We start from the raw sequence: 12999 nt of genomic DNA, 5'->3' as shown, positions 1-12999 counted from the left end.
AGTTGGTCTTTTCGTTCCGTGGTAGTCCACGATAAACGATCAGCATACCTATGAAACTTGGTGTAAAAAGTTTTCCAACTTGAGGAACCATCATACTTCAGTCCTTTAGGTATTTCTAGGTTCTTTGATTTTGGCTTTGCTGGAGGCATTAATTGCGGCGACTCCCCATAACTTAAATATGGTCTTGGAGGGTACATATTTCTGTTTATTGTAGAAGAGTATGTTGGATTTGGTGTTCTCAAGGAATATACTGGTTCCCTAAATATTTCTGGTGAAGGTATTCTGCGACGGATTTCAGGTGAAGGTATTCTGCGTCGGATTTCTGGTGAAGGTAAATGTGATTCTACCTGTTGACGACGTATTGGGACTGGAACTGGCCTTTCTGATCTAGGTTCATGCTCGTTGGGTCCTTGCTGCCATCCCAATTTTGATGTCTGCTGCTGTGTATTTTGGTTACGTGAATAATCACGTTTTTCAATGTTTTCCTCAACATTTAATCTGATACTTGGTTTCGTGTACCCTAATTCATCTGTTCTATGAATTTTGACTGGCTTAAACTGTCGATCAATTGAAAAATCTTAAACTTTATCCTGGTCATCATACTTGGTTTGTAGTAATGGTTTTTTTTCATCAGGTCTTGATAATTTTGTTGAATACTGGTGGTCCCCATACTGCAAAGTGTAATTTAATGGCTTGCTCATCGCTGAACTGGGACGTGATAACTCACGTTTGACTTCCTCAGGCTCAGGTTTAAGCAAACATTCATCAGAAGGTGTGTCAGAATCTGAAAAGTCATTGATTTCTGCTTCTCGTCTTGCATATTCCGAATGAAATCCAGATGTTTTAACTTCACCATAATCAACATAGTCTTGTAAATCATAATTTGACTGAGTCCGTGATTTGTATTCTTGTTGCTGTGTAACTGGTGAAAAATCTATCAAATCCATCAAAGTTTCAGTAAGTCGTAGTCTTGGTATTTCAAAAAGATGCTCAGGCTGAATATTACCAAATGTCTCTCATAGACATAATCTTGTCAGCTGTGACATTTCCAACACCAGGTAACAATAATAATTCTTCATAAGTACATCTATTAATCTTTGTACGCTCCTTCTGAAAAGCTATGTCTGCCATTATGTTATTAAAACACAAATACAATTCAATTTAATCACTGGTTGCTGAACCAGAAAAAAATATTAATGTGTATGTGCTATGTGGCTAACCACACAAAAAACGGCTAATTTTTCCGAAAGTGGCTAATTTTCTCCAAATTGCTCTGATAACGGCTAATTTGTCTAATTTCTACATAAATCGGCTAATTTTAGCAAAACGTAAAACAATTTTCGAAAATAAATTTGTAAACACTGTAATTAACGCAAGTTTTTATGCTTATATTATCTCCGTGTTCAAACACTTCATAATATACCAAATATAGCAATATGAACTTCGCAATTACACGTGATGTACTCACTCCTGTTTCTCGAGTCAAATCGTCCTTTAACACAGGAAACCCTGCTCGCCAAGCGCCAGTGATGTGATTTCCGAGTATTATCACTCAGTACTAATACTACTAATACAATTCAACGCCTCTAATTGTACTAACTTACCAAATATCCTATGATACGCTCTGGTAAGATGTTACTCGCTGCGTCCTTATTCCCGCCAATACGCCAACTCTCGTTACCTGGTAACTATCCGAGATCTTATCCTGAGTTAGGTAGTTTACAATGGATCATTCCGGGAACCGGGCTACGCGGTATATCTAACTACCGTACTGTCTACATAGTAATGTCACGTCCATTATACCATATTACACAACACTACTATACTTGTGAAAAACCCTTGGCAACAGAAACATATTCAGCTTTTTTTTTAATCGACCCAATTTACATAGTAATGGACGACTTCGTACATTTTATGATCGCAAATAAAATATGTATATAATATACTGTGCACTGTAGTTCGTATATATACTGAAACCCTTTGGCAACCCCACAGTTTAAATGTTTATAATAAATACGTCGTGAGTTGTGGGCGTTACATACGAACGTTCACCTAATCTGACCCAGTCAATGGGATATTTTAGCGCGCCAATCAAAGGTCTCGGCTACACTGTTTTGCACATGATTCTATCTTTTGCAATGAACATGTTCTCGGATACACGTGAACATCTAATGAGTGAAAATCCGAGGAATGATAGGTCAACCATGGTATAGGCAATAAATGACCAATAAATGTTGTTCATATCTCACCTGGATTTGCGGTACAGGCAACATAAAATTAGTAATAAACCATAGGGTATCTTAAAATCCCATAATATTAGACAAAGTCCTATTGGATTTTCAAGCTAGATATCCTATAGGATATTAAAATAATCTTAGAGGATTTGTTCTATAGGATTAAAAAATCCTTACTGATAAATGTTCTTTAAGAAAATAATATCCCTTTGTATAAATTAAATCAAAGTCCTATAGGATATTTTATCATTGTAAAATTGTGTTTTGCTATAGATACATAAAATTATGTTTTCCCAATAAACCAATCATTTGACAAGGAATAGAGGAAAACACGTGTATAAGTAATACAATAATTTCAAGACATTTGATAACAAAAAGGATGGATTAACCCTAGATTTAGCCTGGAGTACCTACATGTTTACTTATAATTTTGATTAATTTGCAAACGTGAATAATTTTTAATTTCTGCTTTGATAAAATCAATAATCTATGCTTTAACATATTGTACTAATTGTTTTGTCACCTAAAATATCCAAATAAATTTCCGAAGCCAAAAATATCATGAATAATCTAATATATATGTCTCTTAATGTTTTTTCTATTAGGGAATATCAGTTGTGTTCAAATTGAGGCTTTTAATAACTGTCAGTCGTTTCAATGTCATGAAAGATTGAGGGTTCCAAAAGAAAGGCGAAATGTTCCAAAGAGACATTCAAAATCATAAGTCGAAATTAAACTGCAAAGACATGGCAAGAAAGTAAAAGAAAGTAAAAGACAAACGACAGTACACAAAATACAACTTAGAAAACTAAAGCCTGCCAAACATTTTCTGTTAGGCTATTGTTTATGTGATGCAAACACAAAATCCAGTTTCCTTTCACATCTCACAACTGATGACATACATGTAAGGTATACAACATTTAATGTTTTACTTTATTCCAGAAAACAGTTCTGCCCAGTGTTTTAACATTCTACTGTTTATGTAAATGTTTAGAAGATATATCCCAAGTTTACCTTATATCATATACGATGGTGTAGAGATGGGTTACGCATTTGCTAAGCATGTTCATTCTTTATGTACCCAACCCAAGTAAGGAGCCTGTTATTCAGTGTTTGTCGTCAGTTTATGTCTGTCATATGTTTTTCATTAAATGTATTGATATCAATTTGGCTGTAATTATACGTTGATTTTTTTTACATTTTGTCATGTCGACAATGGTCGATGCTGCTTATATCTTTAGAGTGTTAAATTGCCTCGGTGTTGACGTACAAATGCGTTCATCCATGTCGTTCGTACTCAGCTGGAAAGTTGTCCATTTTAGCAATCATACCACATCTCCTTATTTTTAAATACAAATAACTGTTGCTTTAAAGATCTGCTTACGATTTTGCCAAACACCAAGTATCCTCTGCACGTAAAACTACAAATAGTATTGAAAATGTTTTAAATTATCTGAATTTGGTTGAAGTCGTTTTTTCAGGCCTTTTAAAGCTGCAGTTTGGTAGATATGACTCATTGTCGTTTCTAAACATGGCAAACAAACTAGAGGAAACAGTTTCTCCTTGACGTACACCGAATAAATACACGACTTAGTACCGTTATACATATTAATGATAATATCATACAACGTACCATCCCTGTTATTCACTAATATAGTGTTATTAAATGGGTGTTGCTGTATTAATCCTGTATTTTGTCGTATTTAGTACAGTCGTATTTAGTCCAGGATAGCTGGATTGGCTCGAGGTGAAGCCAATATGAAAACAACTATTTTATGAAACTTTTATTAACAAATGACTTAAAATAACTATCAAATGCTGACTGAGAACAAATACAACTGTCGACGGACTAACTTGAAGGATCAATATGTACCAATTATGTTTATTTTCATTGAAATGCAAAGCATGACGAATAACCCCAAAAGTGATAATGTACTACGCAATACCTTTTTATTCACCTGTGAATAACACTTTGAGCCTCTCGATTTTTACACGAGTTATCACCCATCAAAATAACGTCACGGACATATGTTGTTCTCGGCTGACTACTACACTTTGTTCATAGCGAAATGAAAACAAATTCCTTTAAATTTAAACCAAATATTATATCATTATTGGAACATAAATGTTATTCACCTTGAGACATTTTCTGTGTTTTGATTTTTTATAAATATTTTTAAAAAGTGTGATTTGTCTCTTGATAAGAGTTTGATTATGAACAATTATATTCTGACCTATACGGTAAGCATGTTTTTGAAATATGTTTTTTTATTTTTACAATATCCAGAAAATGTAAATATAAGGAGATCTGGTATGATTGTAAATGAGACAACTATCCACATGAGTTCAAATGTCGTTGATGTAAGCAAATATATGTCGTCGTACGGCCTTCATCAATGAACAAAACCATACGGTTAGGTCAACTATAAACGGCCCAGACATGACAAAATATGACATAATTCAAAAATGGAAACTCACGGTCTAATTTATAACAATACAATTAACGAAAAACAAATACTACGACTGACAAGAACCAAAAACCACAGCATTACATGTTCCTGATTTAGGAAAGGCACATACAGAATGTGACGGGATTAAAAATATTTGTGAGCGCTCAACCCTCCCCTAACCTTGGAAAGTGGTGTATCAGCACACAATAACATCAAATTGTAAAATTCAGTTGCAATTGGCTTAATTCTATATATATAAATCGGTACGAAGCACCACAAAATATTAACGTAAAACAATAGATACAAAGCATCGATATAAAGAACTCGCAGTTATTAAAAGCTAGTTTAAATCCATGTTCTCCCAGACTAAAGTATCAATCAGTACACATTTAGTGTAAATACGTCATAAACCGTCTGAAAAACGCATGACCTTGTGCCATGCCAATATACGTAAACAGTATGAACAGGATGTAGGATCTTAATAGTAGTTACACAGCGTGTTACTGACGTAATACGATATATACGGAGTTCACTTTCATTCGTGCCCCATATGTAGTTTACTGACCCTATATATATCGTATTAGGTAACTAGAACATAATGTAACAGTATTTACTTACCGACTATCTTAATTTGTTGAACTTAGACGAAGTTGTAAAAAAATAATAAACTTTTTTTCAATTGTTGTTATTGGGATCAATATAAGTCGTTAAATCAATATTTCGTATCTAGTGAACTATTACAGTGACCAATTATTCAATGACAAAAACATACTTGCATTTGTGAATGCAAAAACAAATTCCAACAATAACAATTTAATATCAAAGAACTACTACTAAATGTGTATTTCAGATCAAACACGCCCACTGACCTAATATCAAATATAAACGGTTTCCACGTGTTCACTTTTAGCTAATGATCATGATGATATGCCTAGAAGTTTATAGAAGATAAGACTTCATACATTGTAATTATACATGATAAAATATATATGTAGTCATGTTTACAAAAAATTAAAGCAATGTAAGTCCTGGTAAAGTTTATTTAAAAATTGTACTACAGTGTTAAATTGATAACCTTAAACATAAGTCTTTTCAAAGACCAATGAGTCAATGAATCGTATCTACATTTATGGGATCTATAAACAACACCACAATAAAAATTAAGAGGTTATATTACAGCCTTCAACAATGTTCAAAACCCATACCACATAGTCAGCTACAATGTATAAAAGGCCCCGAAATGACAAATTTAAAACAATTCAAACGGGAAAACTAACGGTCTGATGTATGTACAAAAAAATGAACGAAAAACGAATATCATATACAGCAACAAACAACAACCACTAAATTACAGGCTCCTGGCGTGGGACAGGCACATACAGAATGTAGTGGTTTAAACAAGTTTGATGGCGTCAAACCCTCCCCCTAACCTGGGACAGTGGTAAAACATTGCAACATAAGAACAAACTATAAAAATCTATGGAACGCCAACACTGTCTTGCATTTGTTATGACCATTTTAATTATATGATGTGCATTTACCTTTATATGATGTGCACTTGTCATTATATGATGTGCAAACACCTTTATATGATGTGCAAATATCCTTATATTATGTACAAGTATCCTTATTTGATGTCCAAACATCCTTATATGATGTGCAAATATATTTATATGATGTGCAAATGTACTTATATGATGTGCAAACATTCTTATATGATGTGCAAACATTCTTATATGATGTGCAAAGATCCTTATATGATGTGCAAATATACTTATATGATGTGCAAATATACTTATATGATGTGCATTTTCCATTATATTATGTACAAACATCTTTATATGATGTGGTTGTGTCATTATATTATGTGCTTGTAACCTTATATGATGTGGTTTGGTTTACCTTATTATATGATGTCGAAACGTCATTATATGATGTGCTTTCATCGTCTCTTTGGTCAATGAACATGATTACGATTAGAACGATTACTGTCTACGTCATAAATGATTCCGATCTGCTTCTGCGGAATTACTATAAACCCGGCTCAAATCTGTAGCTATCGTTTGGAAAATGGTTGAGATTTAAAAAAAGATAAACCTTGGCATGTTGGTGCCTCGTTTTAAGATGTAAAAAATCACATCTGATATTGTGGAAAATTGTTTTAATCGATGGGTCTACAATAATGAACATACGGAGTCGACAATAATGAACATACGGTTAAAGTTATTAAATTTAAGAAATAATTCTGTTATGCCTCATTTTAACAAGGGTATTTGTCAATATCTTTATACCTAGCGTTAGCGTTTTTTCTATAAGAAGTTAATTCATGAATTTCCAGTATGTTCATTTCTGTAAATGTTGCATTGCTGATCACTTTAGCTGTTCAAGTTTCTCTTTATATATTACTTTTCTCAAGATAGACACAAAAAATGGGCAAAAATCGGACATTGATAGGGTAATGGCTCATATAAGGGACCGGTAACTTGTAACCCCAAAAAGACGGGATAGGAAGAAATAAAGGGGGCCTTTAACTTTATTATTTTTGGAATGGAAAGGTGGTATTCAATTTTTTATAGTTATAGATTTGCCGCCGTATAATGTTATGGCGATGTCTTCGTCATCCGTAGACATCAATTTTTACGCCTCGTTCCGTTTATCCTTAGTTTCAACAATTTCTTCTAGCAGAGTATTTTTCATCTGAAGCTAATATTGAATGAAGATGTGGTAAATATCAATGATACCATAACTGGCATATCCAAATTAAGTTCCCTGAAGTCGCAAACAACTTCCACACTTGAAGTTCTAGATCCACTACTGACGCAATATTTTAAACTTATAATGCAATAGAAACTTATTACGAACAAAAGTATCGAAAATGTGGGTGTGTGTTTGTGTGTGATTGTTCGGTGGTAGCTTTTTTTTCGGTAGGGAGGGGGGTTGGGGTTGAAATGCTTATGTCTTTGGAAAGGGGGGGGGGCTTGATTGTTTTTCCCTCTTCAAGGTGTAGGCTTGGAAAAAATAAGAGAAATTCCAATGTTTTCTCCCACGTCCCCACCCCCAATGAAAGAAAATGACCATAATTATAATTTATTTATTTCTAAATCTGTTCTTGTCTATACCATTTTGCAAGGAAAGGTATCTCTATAGATAAGTTATCAGGATAATTGGCAATAAAATAACAAAACTCTTAAGAGCCAAAATTGCCCAAATGGGACCTTTACTATAGAGTATATTCAGACACATTGCACTATTTGTTTTTTTTTTTAATCTATTGAAGTTTCCAGGATAAACGCAAAATATTAAAAGCCGCTGCCGTAAATCTTCACTTAGAAAAATTTAAAACACAACTCTCTATCTGTAAGAGACCAACGGGTCTCAGTGAACAATAAATAAATGCAGTTTTTTATGTTCATTTAGACACCAATCTGATTAAATTACAGATATTGTGTGTTCAAGTTTTGCTTACGCCGATCTGAAAACGCTCCATTCTATTTTCTGTTTTAAAGACCATTGGGATTCTCTGGTTTTGTCGGATTGATCCACACCTTCAAAAATATTAAGGCTGAAATTTCATTGGCTGATGTAATATTTACCAGAACAGAAAGTAAAATGAAGTGTTGTCAGATCCTTGTAACCAAAGCTTAGACAGATGATCTGTACATTTGTATCTTAATCAGGTTGGTTAGGCGCCGACTCTTCATCTAATGTGGGCAGGAGCACGTGTATTTCCTTGTGCTCAAAACAAACAAAACATGGTTATTTTTTTTTAATTTCATTAGTGTTTTATTTTTTCCTTCATTTTAAATGGAAACAAACTATTTCGCTTCCCTTCTGAAATAGATAAAATCTCTTTCAAGAAATTTGGAATCAAACATTTACAAAAAAACATGCCACAACCTCACCCCAAAAAATGGTTGGTACGTTAGCCCTGTTTACTTGATGACCGTTTACTTGAGTCTGGAGGTGTATATGTGAGCGTTCCCATGAAACCTTTTTTATTGCGGGTTACTGTCTAATTGGCGGCGTTGTTTTCGTGGTAGCATGTTCGCCTCGAGTGCGGGAGGTCGTGGGTTCGAACCCCGGTCGGATCAAAATCAAAGGCTTTAAAATTGATATTTGCTGCTTCCCTGCTAAGCACGCAAAATTAAGGAGTAAGAGCAAAGGCTAGTCGGATCGGAATCAGAATAATGTGTCCGGGTAAGGTGACATGTCTTCCTTCGGACTGTTACCTTGTGAACTAGCATGTTAAAAATCCAGCTCAGGGTGTCGGTCTAGTACAAAGCAGGGTTAATATTCATATCACATTAACATATTCTCGTACGAATATGCATATCAATTTGCCGCTGGACGTCAAGCATCCACCCATAATCATCTAGTTGAAGCTGTGAAATATATGCACGAAAACATAATAAAAAGCTGCACGCAAATGTAATGCACCGAGTTGAAGTTCATTCCATATCTCCTTTATTCCATTTCGGGGGAGGGGGCGGCTCGGTGGCCGAGTGGTATAAGTAATCGAACTACTGTTTCACTAGCCTTTCAACACTTAGGTTGTGAGTTAGAATCCCGCACGTGGCAGGTAAGCTCGACTCCAATCTTAATTGACTAGCATTGTCAGTTTTCCTACCGAAGGTCGGTAGTTCTCTCCGGGCACTTTGGCTTCCTCCACCAATATAAACTCACCGCCACGAAATAGCATGATAGTGTTGATATTGGCGTTAAACAACAATCAATCAACAGATTAATCAATCAATCATTCATACCGGTATAATTATGGCTTCTATATCTATATCTTTATTCTCATAAAGCCAATGCATTACATCAGTACAGAGATAACAACAATAACTATTTACAATATATACAAAACAAGGGAGAGAGGTGACAAAAGTCACTAGCAAGGAGGACAAACACACGTGTTTATATTTTTTATAAATGAACAAAGCTTCTTCAGGACTGGTTTTCAAGTACTCGACATAAGTTCAGAGAATTTAACTGTGTTATGTCGTTGTACAAAATAGGATGATAAATACTCTTTACGTTTTTGATCGAAAAAGTACATTCAAATATATAGTGATATTCGTCTCCAATTTGTCGATTGTTACATTGATGGCAAAAACGGTTTTCTCTTAATACGTTTTGCCACCTTCCTGTTTCAATCGGCAATTTGTTATTAGTCGTTCGAAATCGACAGAGAACAACGGCATCTTTACAGTTCAAAATATTAAAATATTCCTCAAATTCAAGGTTTTTCCTAAAATATTTGTAGTTAATAGCTTTTGACGAACTTTGGATTAGCGAATTCCAATTCTGAAGAAACTGGTCTAACAATCTTTGCTTTATAACAGTTTTTAACCAATCTTTATTAATGAAATTTTGTGTTTCCCATATATATGAGAAACCACAATTTTGAAATATTTTTTTGACAAACAGAATCCATGTAGTCTGCATGTTATGATGACCGTTCATATCGCGAGAAAGTTAATATAATATAAACGAAAACTTCGCTTGTTTTCTGGATATCAAATTTACCCAAAATAATACTGCTCGAACTTTTATATCTATGTCGACCGGATGGCGACCTAGTTCCCCGTAGACCATATAATTTTGTGTTGAGGATTTCAGATTTAAAAGTAATTTACAGAATTTTAAATGTATCTTTTCTAATATATCATTTTTACTAAAACCCCATACTTCGCACCCATACAACAGAATGGGCTTGATTATTTTGTCAAAAAGATCAAGCTGACATTTTACAGAAAGCTGATACATCCTTCCCATTCTCAGGACTTCGTACATGGCTTTTAAGGCCTTATCGGATAAATGTTTTTTTGTCATATTAAAATTCCCTGTTTTAGTAAAAACAATTCCCAAATAGTTATACTGCTTTTCTGTCTCAATGTTAGCGTCATTGTAAGAAAATGGGGGATTTTTTGGCAAACGTCTAAAACCAAACACTAAGGCTTTGGTTTTGTCAACGTTTACTTTCAATTTGCAAGCCTTACAATAATCATGGAAGGCATTGGGTTGAGTCTGCAGGTCCTGTGCTGTTTCGGCCAACAATACCGTGTCATCTGCGTACAATATAATAAAAAACTTAAGATATATTTCTAATTCTCTTTCCAGATCTTCTGCTGTAGTTTTAAGTCCTGTAATATTTTACTGACTAAGAAATTTTCTTAGTCATTCAAAAGTAAAGAAAACAGGAAAGGTTTCTCCTTGTCGTACACCATTGTCACAAGCAAGCAAAGTATTCCGAATTACAATTATTATATGCTATACTAGATTTAATATCACTGTACATATTCAATATTACATTATACATCTTACCATTTATATTATTCAATAACATTTTATAAAACAAACCATCTCGCCATATTATGCATGAGTAGATAATTTTATAGCTATTGTTATGAAATATTTTAAAAACTGACGGTGTCTTTTGCAATGAATAGAAATAAGAAGATGTGGTATGAGTGCCAATGAGACAACTATCCATCCAAGTCACAATTTATAATAAGTAAACAATTATATGTTAAAGTACGACTTTCAACACGGAGCCTTTTCTCAAACCGAATAGCAAGCTATAAAGAGCCCCAAAATTTGTTTTATCATATTTTCGCCGCAGCCGGAAATTTCTTCAACTAGCTCCTGTATTAATTGATCTTAATCTTCCTCCGAAATGTTTGAAACGTTGATTTTTGATAAATTTCATTGTCTCAATTTTCCTATAAATTGCACTTTCGCTAGCGATAGATACAGATTTGAGCCGGGTGTATAGTTATTCCGCAGAAGCAGATCGGAATCAGTTATGACGTAGACAGTAATCATTCTAATCGTAATCATGTTCATTGACCATAACGACGATGAAAGCACATCATATAATGACGTTTCGACATCATATAATGAAGTAAACCAAACCACATCATATACGATTACAAGCACATAATATAATGACACAACCACATCATATAAAGATGTTTGCACATAATATAAGGGAAAATGCACATCATATAAGAATATTTGCAAACATATAAGTATATTTGCACATCATATAAGTATATACATTTGCACATCATATAAGGATCTTTGCACATCATATAAGTACATTTGCACATCATATAAGGATATTTGCACATCATTTAAGAATGTTTGCACATCATATAAGAATGTTTGCACATCATATAAGTACATTTGCACATCATATAAATATTTTTGCACATCATATAAGTATATATGCACATCATATAAGTATGTTTGCACATCATATAATGATATTTGCACATCATATAATGATGTTTGCACATCATATAAGGATTTTTGCACATCATATAAGGATATTTGCACATCACATAAAGGTGTTTGCACATCATATAATGACAAGAGCACATCATATTAAGGTAAATGCACATCATATAATGAAAATGGGCATAACAAGACAGTTTTGGCGTTCCATAAAAATCAGTTAAAAAGGGCTCAACTCATCAGATCGATACAAAGAAGAAAAATTTCTAACAAAAACACAGACATGACATGGCAGGATATTCAAACATTCCCACAACAAAGAAGACACTAAGTATAGGTCTGAGAGTACTCGCAGTTACTGACAGCTTGTTCGAAGCCAATAACAACTAATAAAAAAATCATGCATCTAAGACTAAAATATCAATCAGTACACACCCAACATCCAATGGATTTAGTTTAAAGACGTACTTAACAGTCAGAGTAAAAACATGACCTTGTGCAATGCCAAGATACAGGTATCGACAGATTGTAAAGCCATGAATGTGCATATGTATATAAAATAATATTTAGTTTGATTCTTATTTAATGATAACAAAATCAATATTTATACCAATAATCACAATATTCAAAGATCTTATTACAGTGTTGAATTAGTAACATTTTAGAATAAGTTTATTTAAAGGATCGATAAGTTTACCCGGATCGTACAGTCAAATTTCCAAACCAAAAATCCAAAACGTCACAACAGACACGGGAAAAGCGAACGAGTTATGATATATAAACACCGTAAGATGGTGCCAAAGGAACATCACCGTCCAAAAAAGGAAAATAAATAATTATTCCTTTTGTCGTAAATTTTTGTGTAGAGTTGCCCGTGTATAAGTGAAATATCAGGACAGTTATTACAATTTATATTTATTTAAAGGAAGTTATTTTGGGTAAATTTCGGCAGTATATTTACAAAATTCTTAATTAGTTAACAAAAAATATCATCAAGATAACGGTAAGTGTTGTTGAATTTATCAATTAAATGCAATTTAGACGGGCCTTTACTGAGTTTGGTTATAAACTGT

At 33.7% G+C, this 12999-nt stretch overlaps 1 protein-coding gene across 2 annotated transcripts in view; it reads left to right on the top strand.

The window, feature by feature from the left end:
- The window catches only part of LOC127707278 (multiple epidermal growth factor-like domains protein 10), a 74607-nt gene that overhangs the window by 22833 nt on the left and 38775 nt on the right, over window positions 1-12999 (top strand). The window lies entirely within an intron of this gene.

Source organism: Mytilus californianus, unplaced genomic scaffold, assembly GCF_021869535.1.
Source record: "Mytilus californianus isolate M0D057914Y unplaced genomic scaffold, xbMytCali1.0.p SCAF_61, whole genome shotgun sequence".
NCBI lineage: Eukaryota > Metazoa > Mollusca > Bivalvia > Mytilida > Mytilidae > Mytilus > Mytilus californianus.
Note: the sequence above shows the minus strand (reverse complement) of the source record. Positions and strands in the feature narration are given on the sequence as shown.